General features: G+C 37.7%; 1 protein-coding gene across 1 annotated transcript in view; it reads right to left on the bottom strand.

The window, feature by feature from the left end:
* The window catches only part of HHLA2 (HERV-H LTR-associating 2), a 254259-nt gene that overhangs the window by 83813 nt on the left and 156263 nt on the right, over positions 1 to 14183 (bottom strand). The window contains exons 7-9 of the mRNA XM_030940651.1: positions 3782 to 3909; positions 2955 to 3029; positions 2233 to 2503 (exon numbers count right to left, since the gene is read on the bottom strand). The gene's annotated coding sequence lies outside the window, so the exon portion shown is untranslated. The remainder of the gene's footprint in view (positions 1 to 2232; positions 2504 to 2954; positions 3030 to 3781; positions 3910 to 14183) is intronic.

The following is a 14183-nucleotide window of genomic DNA, read 5'->3' as shown; positions in this document are numbered from 1 at the left end:
CATTGAAAATGACATAAACGTAATGATTCTCCCTTGAGACAGTAGAAATAACTAAGAGACTTCTAAGTTTCTTGTATTAGAATTCAAAGATCTCAATTCTGCTAGATAACCACCACTATGGTCCTTTTGTTTCCACCACAGAATGGACAGCAGTGCGTCTTGGAGCAGCTAATAAGCCTCTGTAGTGTAATTAGATGAACAATTACAAGTAAGAATATACCCTCAGAGATTTATTTAAAGTTCTCAGATAATTTTCAAAACAAACATTGCTCATCCCTCCTTCACTGTCTTACCAGAATGTTAGGCATTTTCCTCATTTTTGCTAAGTTCTTTTATTTGAAATATATCAGCATGTCCCTTCAAGACAACCTTTTACTAAATATTTGTTTGTGCATATGCACAATACATAGTATATGCACTAAGTCAATTTAAAAGATCAGTCACTAATTTTTTCCTAACAGGAAAATAAAAACCACCCATATTTGATTTATTCATGCCCACTTTTAAGTTCTAGGTAAAAACAACTTAGAAAGAAATCCTTACCTTACTTAGAAATTCACACCGTCTAGTCAAATGCTAAGTAGTCCATAAGAACAAACATTTAATTTAGCTCTGAGTTTCTCAGAGAGTAAAGTCTAAGGTACGTTTGATTAGTTACCTGTGACAGACCAAGGAAATCATGTCATCACCAAGGACTCCCTCCTTCAAACTAAGCCCCACCCAGATCTGAGTCAGTACAGATCTGAAAAGTCCAGGAATTAAAAGATGCAGTTTCAGATAATATATTGAAACGGCTAAGCATTGAGCTGTAGGAGCAGTGGACTCTGGTTTCCATGCTATGGTGTCAGCTTCACCATCAACATGATGCAGGCAACCTCCTGAGTTGGGACTGCCTGTGACCTGTCTAGCTTGCTGCAGAGTTGTAAAGAAAGTTGTGTAACTGGTTGCACTGGGTGCCGATAGTTCTGTGGGAAAGAACCACAACCCTACACACAAGTTCATCTGCACCTACAATTCCCATTACAGTTCTGGTCGCTGGAACACCCAAGCTTAAACTCAGCGTCAGAGAAATAAAGACCTCTTTGAATTCCACATGGAGGGTTAGGCGGTGCCCAGTCTCTATGCTGTCATATCATTTAATCTTGCTCTCCCTCAGTGTCACATGCATGGCATGCATGCACATACAACAGATGCTAGGAGTCATGCTTTACTCACTGTTGTATCCCAAACAACTACCACTTACTTACTAGCACATAGTAGCTGGTCAATATCTGTTGAGTGCATGGGAGCAAAAGTTACAAAGTGAAGAAAAAAGTAGCATAGGAGCACAATAAACAGGACCCTTCTGTCTGGAACAAAGGATGCCATCCAAGCCTCGGCATAGCACACAAATCCCCTGATCATATAATCATAGAGCCCTGTCTAGCTTTAGAGCCTTTGGGCATTACTCACCACATCAACGTTAACCTCCTGCCACACATGGACACTCAGGGGAGAGGGCAAGGTACATTTGGGGAACTCTTTACCTCCTCTTCCCCTCCTCTTCCCCATCTCTTCCTTGACTTCCTCCTTCTCCACTCAGAGTTATCCATAGTGAGCCTTCAGCTGCCCACTGGAGACTGGGTTGAAAGCCCCAGGGCTCTTCCTAGAATTCCCAAAGTCACCCATGCCAACTTTTATCATTAATAAGATCTCTTATGAAATGAAATCAAAATCCAACTGGGACTTCAAAGATGCAGGCAATCCCTGCTTTCACCTCTGAATCTCCACGGTCATGTAATTAATGGTACATCACACCACTAATATTAGTTTAGGGAAAGAGCAGAGCTCCTAAAGCGTACACATAGGGAGAGCAGACTCTCATGGAATTTGAAAATAGAAGAATTACATATTTTTTGAAGAGTTTTGAAGTTTTAGGAAGAAATGCCATGTGTCTGCAAAGATGCTTGTTATGCAGAGATTGTTCAAACTGAAGGTAAAAATAGAATCATGGTTTTAAATAATATCAATGGCTGAGAAAGGAAAGAACAATTTCTCTGAAATTTATGTCATAGAGAAAGTGACTATAACGTGTATGCCATCGTTGAAGACTAGATAAACAGTTTTAGGTTACAAAGCCTTTCCCTTGCAACATATTCGTCATTTCAGGAAGGAGTACCTGAAAGGAAGTAGGATTAACCATTAGGACCCTACATTAGGGGAACCTGTAGGGCCACTGCTTGCATTACTCACCACATCAACGTTAACCTCCTGCTACACACGGACACTCAGGGGAGAGGGCAAGGTACATTTGGGGAACTCTTCCCCTCCTCTTCCCCATCTCTTCCTTGACTTCCTTCTTCTCTACTCAGAGTCATCCATAGTGAGCCTTCTGCTGCCCACTGGAAACTGGGTTGAAAGCCCCAGGGCTCTCAGTTCAGCTGTTAGGCTTTGAGATCTGTTACCATTTCAAGACCATTTTTGGTTCTCCTCTGCAAAGTGCTTCCACGATGTCTTCAAGTGACTGGGAGAAGAAATGGTATATGGAATATTGTTAACCCTGATTATATCTATGCACATGTACCTGCGCTAAGGCTCAGGGGAGAATTTAATATTGGGATTGAACATTTATTAAATTGGCAAATGTTCTGAGGAAATAAAAAGTATAACTGTCACGTAACTTGAGGATGTGAGAGTAGCTACCGATCGCATCCTCAGATCAAATAGGGCTGAAATTAGTAATCCAACTGGAGTCTTTCAATTGTCGAAATACTGCGGAAGAAAGTGAATTTAAACTTTAAAGCTGAGAGGTGGACAGACATGGCTAAAATCTAGATCTTAAGTTGGTCTGACAGGGAGATTAGGAATTACGGTCCTCATATATTAGGCATTTGCTGAACCAGTTCAATCAATATTTATTTCCAGCAAAAACTCTAATATTTCAGCTGTTAAAAAACTTCAGGCGTTAAACTCACATATTCATTTTCCAAGATGCTAAGTGTGGTGCCTGTCATCATTTGTGCATGTCATGCCTTCCTGGTCCATTGTTGCTGTGAAAGGAAATAAAGTAATTTAGACCTAGGCATTAAAGTGGAATTGGAAGATCAAGAGAGGACTGCACTCATACCTGCTAAATATTAAGCCACAGAAGGTACCAACAGACTTGGATAACACCTTAAGTCAGAATCCACTAGCCTTCAACATCCCTCAGCTGGGAGTACCCTAACTAACTACCAATTCAGAACAGCTCTGCAATGTAGGATTTCTGTGCAGCCAGTGAATTGCCCCCCAAAACAACTTTTTGAAGAAATCTCCTATTAAAAACCTGAGCTTGCCTGAAAGGACACTATTTAGTGCTGCCCTAATTCAGTGTACTTGAATTGCAATTCTTTTTTTCCCAAATAAACTCTACTTTCTTTGGCATCTGTGTTGATTTTTTTTCCTAGTTAATATAACTACAGAATTGCCATATCAGTGCAGGGGCTTCCTGAGGCCTTCTAGGTGCTCTCTGTGACCTACTCTTAGTTCTCTGTTTTCCTGGTATTGCTTCATGTCCCAGGTCTACAATAGCATCAACCACTCTCAGTTTTGCAGTGAGTTAGCTTTTAAATTGCTTCAAAGTGCTTTTACAACTCTCTTAATGATCATTCTGGGAAACAGCCAGGGTAAGTGATCCTCCTGCCTCATTTAGGATGAGAAAACAGGTGCTAAGAGTGAACAAATGATACACCTAATGAATAAGTGTCAAAGTTGGGCATTACATTAAACACCTGCCATACCTCTCTCACATCCCTCAGCTCACCTTTTTGTCCTGGACATTGTTGAGGCAACAGGCTCTACACAGGTGCCTTTACCAGCACTTCATTCCAGCTGTACTATGCATCTGTCTTGCTTGTTATCCCAGGGATTCTCTGCTTTCTAGTGAGACTCCTAAAACAGAGAAAATACAAACCCTCCAGTGTTAATTTTAGCCTGTGGAGGTCAGGCTGCTCCCCTGTTTTTCTCTGGCTGATAATCCTGAAGGGTCTTCTATGTGGTTCCTTAAAGCAGCCCCACCAAGACTAAGCCCCAGTTACCCATAGGCATAGGTAGCTGAACAGCACACTCTTGTATTAGCTCTCCCTCCTTCCTGTTTTACTCTTCTCAAGTGCCCCTCCCCTGTTCCCTGGATTTGCTTCCCAAAATAAAGTACCTGCTTTTCTCTTGCAAATTTAAGTTCCTTATAGATGGTGGATATTAGACCTTTGTCAGATTCATAGTTAGAAAATATTTTCTCCTATTCTGCAGGTTGTTTACTCTGTTGATAGTCTCTTTTTCTGTACAGAAGCTCTTAAGTTTAATTAGATCCTGCTTGTCAAATTTTTGCTTTTGTTGCAATTGTTTCTAGTGCATTTGTCATGAAATCTGTGCCCATTCCTATGGCAGGATGGCATTGCCTAGGTTGTCTTCCAAGGTTTTTATAGTTTTGGGTTTTACATTTAAGTCTTTAATCTATCTTGAGTTGATTTTTGTATATAGTGTGAGGAAGGGGCCCAGTTTCAAGCTTCTGCATATGACTAGCCAGTTATCCTAGCACAATTTATTGAATAGGGAGTGTTTTGTTTTTGTCAGCTTTTTGAAGACCATAGGTGTGTGGCCTTATTTCTGGGCTCTCTATTCTGCTCCACCTGTCTATGTGTCTGTTTTTGTACCGGTACCATGTTGTTTTGGTTACTGTAGCCTTGTAGCATAGTTTGAAGTCAGGTAATGTGATGCCTCTAGCTTTGTTCTTTTCGCATAGGATGGCCTTGGGTATACAGGCTCTTTTGTGGTTCCATATGAATTTTAAAATAGTTTTTTCTAGTTCTCTGAAGAATGTCACTGGTAGCTTGATAGAAGCAACACTGAATTTGTAGATTGCTTTGGGAAGTATGACCATTTTAATGATATTGATTCTTTCTATCCATGAGTGTGAGATGTTTTTCCGTTTGTTTGTGTCTTTGATTTCTTTGAGCAGTGTTTTGTAACTCTCATTGTAGAGATCTTTCACTTCCCGGATTAGCTGTATTATTGGATATTTTATTCTTTTTGTGGCAATTGCGAATGGGATTGCCTTCCTGATTTGGCTCTCAGCTTGGCTGTTGTTGGTGTGTAGGAATGCTAGTGACTTTTGTACATTGATTTCGTATCTTGAAACTTTGCTGAAGTTGTTTATCAGCTGAAGGAGGTTTTGGACTGAGACAATGGGGCTTTCTAGATATAGAATAATGTTATCTGCAAACAGATAGTTTGACTTCCTCTTCTCCTATTTGGATGCCCTTTGTTTCTCTCTCTTGCCTAATTGCTCTGGCTAGGACTTCCAATACCATGTTGAATAAGAGTGGTGAGAGAGGGCATACTTGTCTGGTGCCAGTTTTTAAGAGGAATGCTTCCAGCCCTTGCCCATGCAGTATAATGTGCCTGTGGGTTTGTCATAAATGGCTCTTATTATTTTGAGGTATTTTCCTTCAACAACTAGTTTATTGTGAGTTTTTAACATGAAGGGATGTAGGATGTTTAATTTTATGGAAAGCCTTTTATACATCTGCTGAGATAATCATGTATTTTTTTTCTTTAGTTCTGTTTATGTGATAAATCACATTAATTGATTTTTGTATGTTGAGACAACCTTGCATCCTGGGGATGAAACCTCCTTGATCATGGTGGATTAACTTTTTGATGTGCTGCTGGATTTGGTTTGTAAGTATTTTGTGGAGGATTTTTGCATCAATGTTCATCAAGGATATTCACCTGAAGTTTCCTTTTTTTTAATTGTTGTGTCTCTGCCTGGTTTTAGTATCAGGATAATGCTGGCCTCATAGAATGAGTTGGGGAGGAGTCCTCAAAGAGCCACAAACAGAACTACCATTTGACCCAGAAATCCCATTACTGGATACATACAGAGGAATATAACTCATTCTACCATAAAGACACAGGCACACAAATATACATTGCAGCACTATTCATAATAGCAAAGACTTGGAATCAACCCAAATGCCTATCAATGATAGCTTGGATAAAGAAAACGTGGTACATATACATCATGGAATACTATGCAGCTATTGAAAAGGAATGAGATAATGTCTTTTGCAGGAACTTGGATGGAGATGGAGGCTATTATCCTTAGCAAATTTACTTAGGAACAGAAAACCAAATACCACATGTTCTCACTTACAAGTGAGAGCTAAATGATGAGAACTCATGAACACAAAGAAGGGAACAACAGACACTGGGGTCTACTTGAGAGTGGAGGGTGGAGGAGGGAGAGGAACAGAAAAAATAACTCTGGGGTACTAGGCTTAATACCTGGGTGATGAGATAATCTGTACAACAAACCCCCATGACACAAGTTTACCAATAAAACAATCCTGCACATGTACTCCTGAACCTAAAATAAAAGTTAAAAATGAAGGAAACAATTTGAAAGGGTTATATTAAAGGATATTTTCTCTGAATTAAAAAAAAGTACTTGCATGAAAGACTTATTTCAGGCTCTGCTTGGGAAAACTCGGTTAAAACAGGCTGCATACACATTCTTTCGATTTTTCTGGTTCCTTCTTCTCATTACCCTGTTAATCACCAGACCTAAAATTCAATACTCATTTTTTTTCATTTCCAATCACAGACAAAGGCTATAAGATTTAATATTTGAAAACCAAGTATAATCATCTCTTTTTGCTCTGTTTCACTTGCACACATTAGGTGTTTAATAATAAGAATTGTGATGACCTTTAAGGTAGCAATTGTTTAAGAAGAAGGATGCATGTGTAAATATAAAGAAAAACACGTAAGTTGCTATTCAACAGATGGTTTGAGAGAGCTGGAAATAACTATCTTAACTCAATGACATTTCTAGTGTCGGTCTATAAAGCTTTCTGCCTGGCTTCTTTTCATACTATGTTTTCTAATAAGATGTGAGATTTTATTCTTATGGCTTATTTTAGATATATCGACGGCTTATTTCAAACAGCCTCACTGAGGAGAGAAAACAGAATGATGTCTTTATAGCTTTGAGTTCTAAAATAGCAATAATATCAGTGTTTGTCAAGTGTAATTATATATGCATATATGTATTAAGGAAGGTTTGTCCTTCGATAATTTTATAAGAATGAAACATGGCCATTTATATTTATTTCTGGTGCAATAAGGATATTGAGTAAAAAATAAATGAAGACTCTTAGATGAAGTACTAGGAGCATACGAGCACGAGATCAAGAAAAACCAGCTGCTGAATATCAAATAATTCTTGATTTGGAAAGGACAGATCTAGACCTAAATAGTAGTCCAAAGGGAGCAATTCTATTCGGTGTATGCAGACTATCAGATCAGTTGGCAACACTGCTTCTAATACAAGAGCCAACAAGTATCACTATAATATTTGACAGATACCAGGAATCAGCAGCCTGGGTAAACATTGCTGTGCTTGCTTGTCACTAAAGATTGAAAGGCAATGTGTTAAGTTATAAATATGAAGAAAGGAAACTAAGACCCAGTTTCCGGATCTTAGATACAGTAACTAAAATATTTAACACTGTGGAACAACTGATTGAGTTTATTCCATGACTTGCCTAAAGAACACATTAACAATCTGTATAGATTAGTCAAGTAATCCATTTCCCTGAAAGCGTAGAGATACCTATGTCAGTTACTATTCTATAATCTGAACACCAGAATTATCCACAGGATTAATAACTTGATAAAATTATTAAATAACATTTTACTTATAGTTTGTTGGAACAGATTACTTCAGTTGAAAAAATTACAAAGTGAAAGCTGTTTACATAATTGCTTTTAATCCTTTGGGAAAATATGTTTTTATTTAAATAAGCATATATATAAATATATATATATATAATTATGTATAAACATGTTTTAAAAATATTTTTTAAAAATATATTTAAATTAAGTATATTTATGTTTGTTTCTATAAGCCCATCCCTTGACTAAATATATTTAATCATACACACACACGCACACACACATTTGATTTTTAAAAATTCCTCTTGAAGCTCTGTGCAATTTACTCTGGTCAGAAAGTGAAACACCTTGGTTTCTATAAGCCCATCCCTTGACTTCACATTTTACTAGAATGTAAGTTCTCATAGGTATATTATCATGGCTTTTCCTAGTATCCAATTGTATGAAAATTTGATTGCTGTTTACATGGCCATCTCGGTAAAGTCTATGTTATGAAAGTGCTCTAATCAATTTGCTTGACATTCTATATGCTGACTTGGCAATAATCACTAGCAGTATACATATTCAGAAAAGAGCCAAGAGTGCCAGGCATGGTGGCTCACGCCTGTAATCCCAGAACTTTGGAAGGCCAAAGAGGGTGGATCATGAGGTCAGGAGTTTGAGATCAGCCTGGCCAGCATGGTGAAACCCCATTTCTACTAAAAATACAAAAAGTAGCTGGGCATGGTGGCATGCACCTGTAGTCCCAACTACTTGGGAGACTGAGGCAGGATAATCACTTGAACCTGGGAGACGAAGGTTGCAGTGAGCTGAGATCGTGCCACTGCACTCCAGCGTGGGTGACAGAGTAAGACTCCATCTCAAAATAAATAAATAAATAAATAAATAAAAGGAAAAGAAAAAGAAAAGAGCCAGGAGTTCATAACAAAGAGAATAACAACGACTGAAAATAGTAGGTGCTATAAATGGTCATGGCTGGTGGTCACATTTTAGTAGTGGAGACAATCAACAGGATTCAACAAGATCCAACAGGACCAACAGCAGAAACATCATTCTTTCAATCCCATGATAAGGCTAAAGTATCAACTAGTGGCAGACAGGGTGGACTTTATTGGATATGCATTATGAGGTCTTCATTTTGTAGGAAATTACATACTTGCTCTGGAAACAGGGCAATTATGTGAAATGTTAATGAATACTTTCAAACAAAGGAAATGTCAAAATAGCAAAGTGGGATTGAATTTTATGAGGAGGTTAATTTCTAAAGTCAGCATATGAAGCAAAACATTCACAAAGTCAAAATTATCCCTGAAAATGCCTTATGAAAATCCCTTACCACATAAGGAACAGAGAGAAGCTTCTTGAGTCTGACAGGAGATTTTTATTTTATTTTTAAAGCATAGAAACAATTACTATTTCTTTAGTTCTGATTACTACTTTTTCAATTGCAGACCCAATGTAGGTGGCTTACATTTAGGGGAAATTTGGTGCCGATCACATCTTAAAAGCAATGTGTTCCTAATGACTACAAAATGGTTGTGCTCCAAATTATGTAGTATGACTTTTGGAAAGTCACAGAACACCACGTGGCATCAATTACCTTTAAGATTGCTGAGGCCTTTTCACTTACAGATGAAAGCAACAGCACTGAGGTCACTTCTTACGCAAAGCTCTGGGTCTGTGAGATAGGGTCATTTCTCTGTGGAACAAGGCAGTCCAGAAGTAATAAACCACAAGAAAGAAAATCAGAAAACCCCATAGAATGTTACATTTTGACTCATCACTACTAAGACTCTATGTCAAACTCCTGAGTCTGAATTCATTGTTTGGATTACTGATAGCCTCACAATAAGATGCTCTGACACAGGACCGAGTCAAAAGTTTGGGCCAGTTTGATCATAAACTTTAGCAACAGACAGGCCTGCATTTGAACCTCAGAATAACTTCACAAAAATACTTATTTTGAAATAATTGTAGATTTACGTTCAGTTTTAAGAACTAATATAAAGAGATACCGTGTGTGCTTTACTCAGTTTCCCTGGAAGATAATGTCTTGCAAAACGATAGTACGATATTATAACTAGTGTATTAGTTTGCTAGCGCTGCTGTGACAAAGTACCACAAGCTGGGTAGCTTACACAATGGAAACTGATTTCCTCACAATTCTGGAGGATGTAAGTACAAGACAAACATGTCAGCAGGGTTGTTTCCTCTGAGGCATCTCTCCTTGGCTTGTAAATGGCTGTCTTCTCCACGTGTCTTCGCAAGGTCTTCCTTTTCTATGTGTCTGTGTCCTCATCACCTCTTCTTACAAGGAAACCAGAAATATTGGATTAGGGCCCATCCTAATGACTTCATGATAACTTAATTGCCTCTTTAAAGACCCTATCTCCAAATATAGTCACTTTCTGAGGTGCCTGAGAGTTAGGACTTCAATGGACAGATTTTGAGGGGACACAATTTGGCCCATAAAAACCAGGATGTTGATATTGATGCAGTCAGGAGACAGACTATTTCTACCACCACAAAGATCTCTCATATTGAGCTTTCATTGCCACAGCCCAGTTAAACCCTAGCAATCACTAAACTACTCTCCATTTTTATAATTTTATCATTTCAAAAATGTCTCAAAAATGGTATTATACAGTATATAATTTTTGAGACTGGCTTTTTAAACTCAGCATAATTCTCTGGAGGTTCATCCAGATGGTTGTGCAGTTCATTCCTTTTTATTGCTGAGTAGTATTTCATGGTGTGGTTGTACCACAGTTTAACCATTCATCCATTGAAGAATATCAGAATTGTCTTCAGTTTTTGGCTATTACAAACAAAGCTGCCATAAATATCCATGTGCAGAATTTCGAGTAAACACGAGTTTTCATTTCTATGGGAGAAATGCCCAGGAGTGCAATTGCTGGAATGTTTAGTTTTTTTAAGAAACTGCCAAACTGTTTCCCAGAAGGTCTATATTATTTATATTTCCACTAGCAATATAAGTGGTCCAATTTTTCTAAATCCTTATCAGTATTTGGTGTTCTCACTATTTTTTATTCTAGCCATTCTGACAGGTGTAAATATCTCATTGTAATTTTAAATTGCACTTTGATGTCCACTAATGTTGAACATCTTTTCAACATTGTATACACTCTTCCTAACAACTGTCATTTACCAATTGTATATACTCTTGGATGAAATGTCTCTTCATATCCTTCACCCATTTTCAAATTGGATTCTCTTTTGACTATTGAATTTTGAGAGTACTTTATATATTCCAGATACCAGTCCTTTGTCAAATAGATGGTTTGCAAATAATTTATCTCAGTTTGTAGCTTATTTTTTCATCCTCTTAACAGACACTTTTGCAGTGTGAAAGTTTTCATTTATGAGACTTTATATCTTATTTTTACATGGTGTTTTAGCTGGGTTTTTTTTTTTTTTTTTTTTTTTTTTCTGACACAGCTTCAGCAGGGGAAAAGGGGAGTGCCATTTCATTACTACAGAGTGGAGGTGGAAGTCCAGGTATTCCACACAGTCTTCACTGACACCCTGGGGAGGGCAGGGTCTTTGATACTGCCTAAGAGGATGAAAGCCCACATTCCCTACTCACACTCCTTATACCACCTTATAGCCTCCAGAAAGTGAAACCCTAAGTTCTCCACCAGTTTTTCTGTGATATTTGGCTGAAGTAAAGAAGTTGTTACCTAAAAGTTTTCTGCCTTGCTAGGTTTCCCCCTTTCCTGATTGTTTTAGTACAGCAAGAAGGATTTTGTTCAGGTATTTTTGGTCTATGCCCACTGGCATTTCCAGTTTGCTAGCCATTTCAGTTCCAACTCTGAGATATATGAGGCTAAAAGAAAGCCTTGGGAATACCCCAATCTGTTGATCTTGGATCTTAGGGTTCCTAGCTTGTGGGCCTTTTCTCTATGTTTTAGGGTCTTGTGTGTGTGTGTGTGTGTGTGTGTGTGTGTGTTTTAATATAATGTCCAGGTTTTTTACTGTACTAAGTGGAAGGAGAACGGACAAGTACTTCAACTCAATCTTCCTGGAAGTCTTTCATTGTTACTTTACTGATTGTGGCGAGTTACCTAATCTCTTTATATCACAGTTTTTTAGTCTGCGAGAGGGGAAAACATCGACCTCACAGCGTGGTCAGAAGATTAAACAAGAATCTATATAAAGTATTTGACTTATACTGAAATACTGAATTGCTCCTCTTTGAAATGAAACTATGCTACCATTCTTCTGATCTTTCAAATATGTATCACAAAAGACTTCTGAATTTTCTAGTTCCAAGGAGACTTAATATCTGCCAGACCCTCGTAACTTCTCAATGCTATTAGAACTACCCCTGACTTTCCCACTTGGGATTGGTGATTTTGCTATGTATAGGAAAATGTGATTTCCCTAGCAAAGCCCTAGCACACAGTAGACACTCAAACGCCTAATCATTTGCAAGTTCCTCCTATACTATTATGATTTTACAATGAGTCTTTAGGCCAATCCTCAGCAACAGGGCTATTTCCTCAGTAACAAAATGGGAATGACATCTGACATCTATTTCATAGGAACAAAGTGGCTACACGTATAAACACTCTCTTCTGAATAATATTTTCACCTTTTACCAAAAAAAAGCACATAGCTACAATAACATCCTGCTATTTCACGTGTCTTGCCCTATCCTTATTCCCAGTTTCCCAGTGTTTCACAGCAGGGTGGAGTAGGATTATAGTGAAGCCAGTAGGATAGAGGTAGGGACAGTTGCCAGTGAAGTCAAGGACTACCTTGTAAAGGAGTTACAGCCACCACAAGGGAAAACTCAGGACTTCATTCTAGTAATCACAGATCAGGCTTTCCTTTACTATAAAACAGCACTCTAGGTACGTTGCTAGTGTAATGTATAGATAGAGTCTTGTTTCTCCTATGTCAAATTATTGAATGAGAGCTCTGCATAGCAAGTCTTAACATTTTAAAAATGTATCATTTATTGGGTGAAGAACACTAAACTTTAATTAATTTTATACCTCTATAGCAATGGAGTATACAATGATAAGTTCTTTAAGTTATTGAATAGTTATTAGTTACTAATAATTCTTAACTAGTTCAGGTTTAGTGCTAGAGAAAATTGCAAGGTATGAAAATCATAATCTCAAGGTTAATAGGTTCAGCTTCTGCATTCTGTCAAGTCAAAGTAATTTTAAGGTGAAGATTCTCTCAGGTGTTTTGAGGAACCTCAGATATAGTAATCAGATTGCCATACCAATAGTCTATTTAAAATTTTTTATTTACCATAAACACAATAAGTTATTCCTTCTAACTTTCACATACCCATTTTTCTTTATTTTTCTGGAAGAAGCAAATTTTCCAGAATCTCCTTCCCTACTTTGAAAGGGAACTGAAAGATAAGATTCCTTAAGACCAGTCTATCTTATGTGACTATCAGGTATCTTCCTCTGTGGAAATATACTTTGTTTGTGCATGTTGTAGAAGGAACTCTCATGCTCAAAAATACAGGCTTGTAATCTTCACATAGTCAAATACACATTCATCCGTTCTTTTCTCCTAGTTCTCTGTAGAAGCCAGGTTTGTCCAGATTTTGGATTACATTTCTCTGGTTACCAAGGGATGTGAAGAATGTCTCAAGTCACATGGAAACTATTTACTTCTTTATGTAACTTATTTAAAAGGTCTCCTTGAAGACAGCGGTCATATTTATTCTCCTTGTCACCCCAGCACCTAGCTCATTGCCTAGAAACTAGTAAGCATTAATTGAATGAAATGAATGTGAAAAGATTTAAAAAAAAACACACACAAAAGGAGTTCACTCAAACATTTATCTAAAGTGTTGCAACATATTGAGTGCTCAAGTTGAGTGTTCTGCAGGGAATAAGACACTCAAGATTGAGGCCACGGTTTAGCAGACAATGGTGTGGCAACCGGGTTTAGTGAGAAGAGGAGGGGAACAGTTGGGAATAGGATCTTTCAAGGGTCAGTGAAAATGTATGTGTCCACTTTCCAATGGATTTAATGCTGCTTTAACTTAAGAACATTCAAAACAGAGCCTGAATATTTGGACTCTAGTGGGGACGGAAAGGAACAGATAAGCGATCAAGAGAAAGTAATATGGAGGTTCTAGAAATTGAGTATGGGTAAACCAGAAAGAGATGGAAATTTTGTTGATATCAAGATAGTATTAGATAATATAGAAAACATCAAGTTTACTTTGGGAAAAAGAATCCTTTGGTGACAAACAGGTTCTTCATCTGTCTTAGACTATGTGAACTTCTTTTTCTTTTCTTCTTAACAGGGGGCTTTTCTCACAGAAATATTTTTGGATAAGTTAGATTTTTATTGAAAGTTGGTTTTATTTAAAGTACTCAGTTGCCAGAATATGCGATCTTATTTCCCAGTAAGAAACATTTGGGGAAAAATTGGGACTCCATCAAAAATACAACAGATAAAGAATTATCAGTATTTATATTTCCACGAGT

Source organism: Rhinopithecus roxellana, chromosome 1, assembly GCF_007565055.1.
Source record: "Rhinopithecus roxellana isolate Shanxi Qingling chromosome 1, ASM756505v1, whole genome shotgun sequence".
In the NCBI taxonomy this organism is placed as follows: domain Eukaryota; kingdom Metazoa; phylum Chordata; class Mammalia; order Primates; family Cercopithecidae; genus Rhinopithecus; species Rhinopithecus roxellana.
This window is presented reverse-complemented; position numbering and strand designations above follow the sequence as displayed.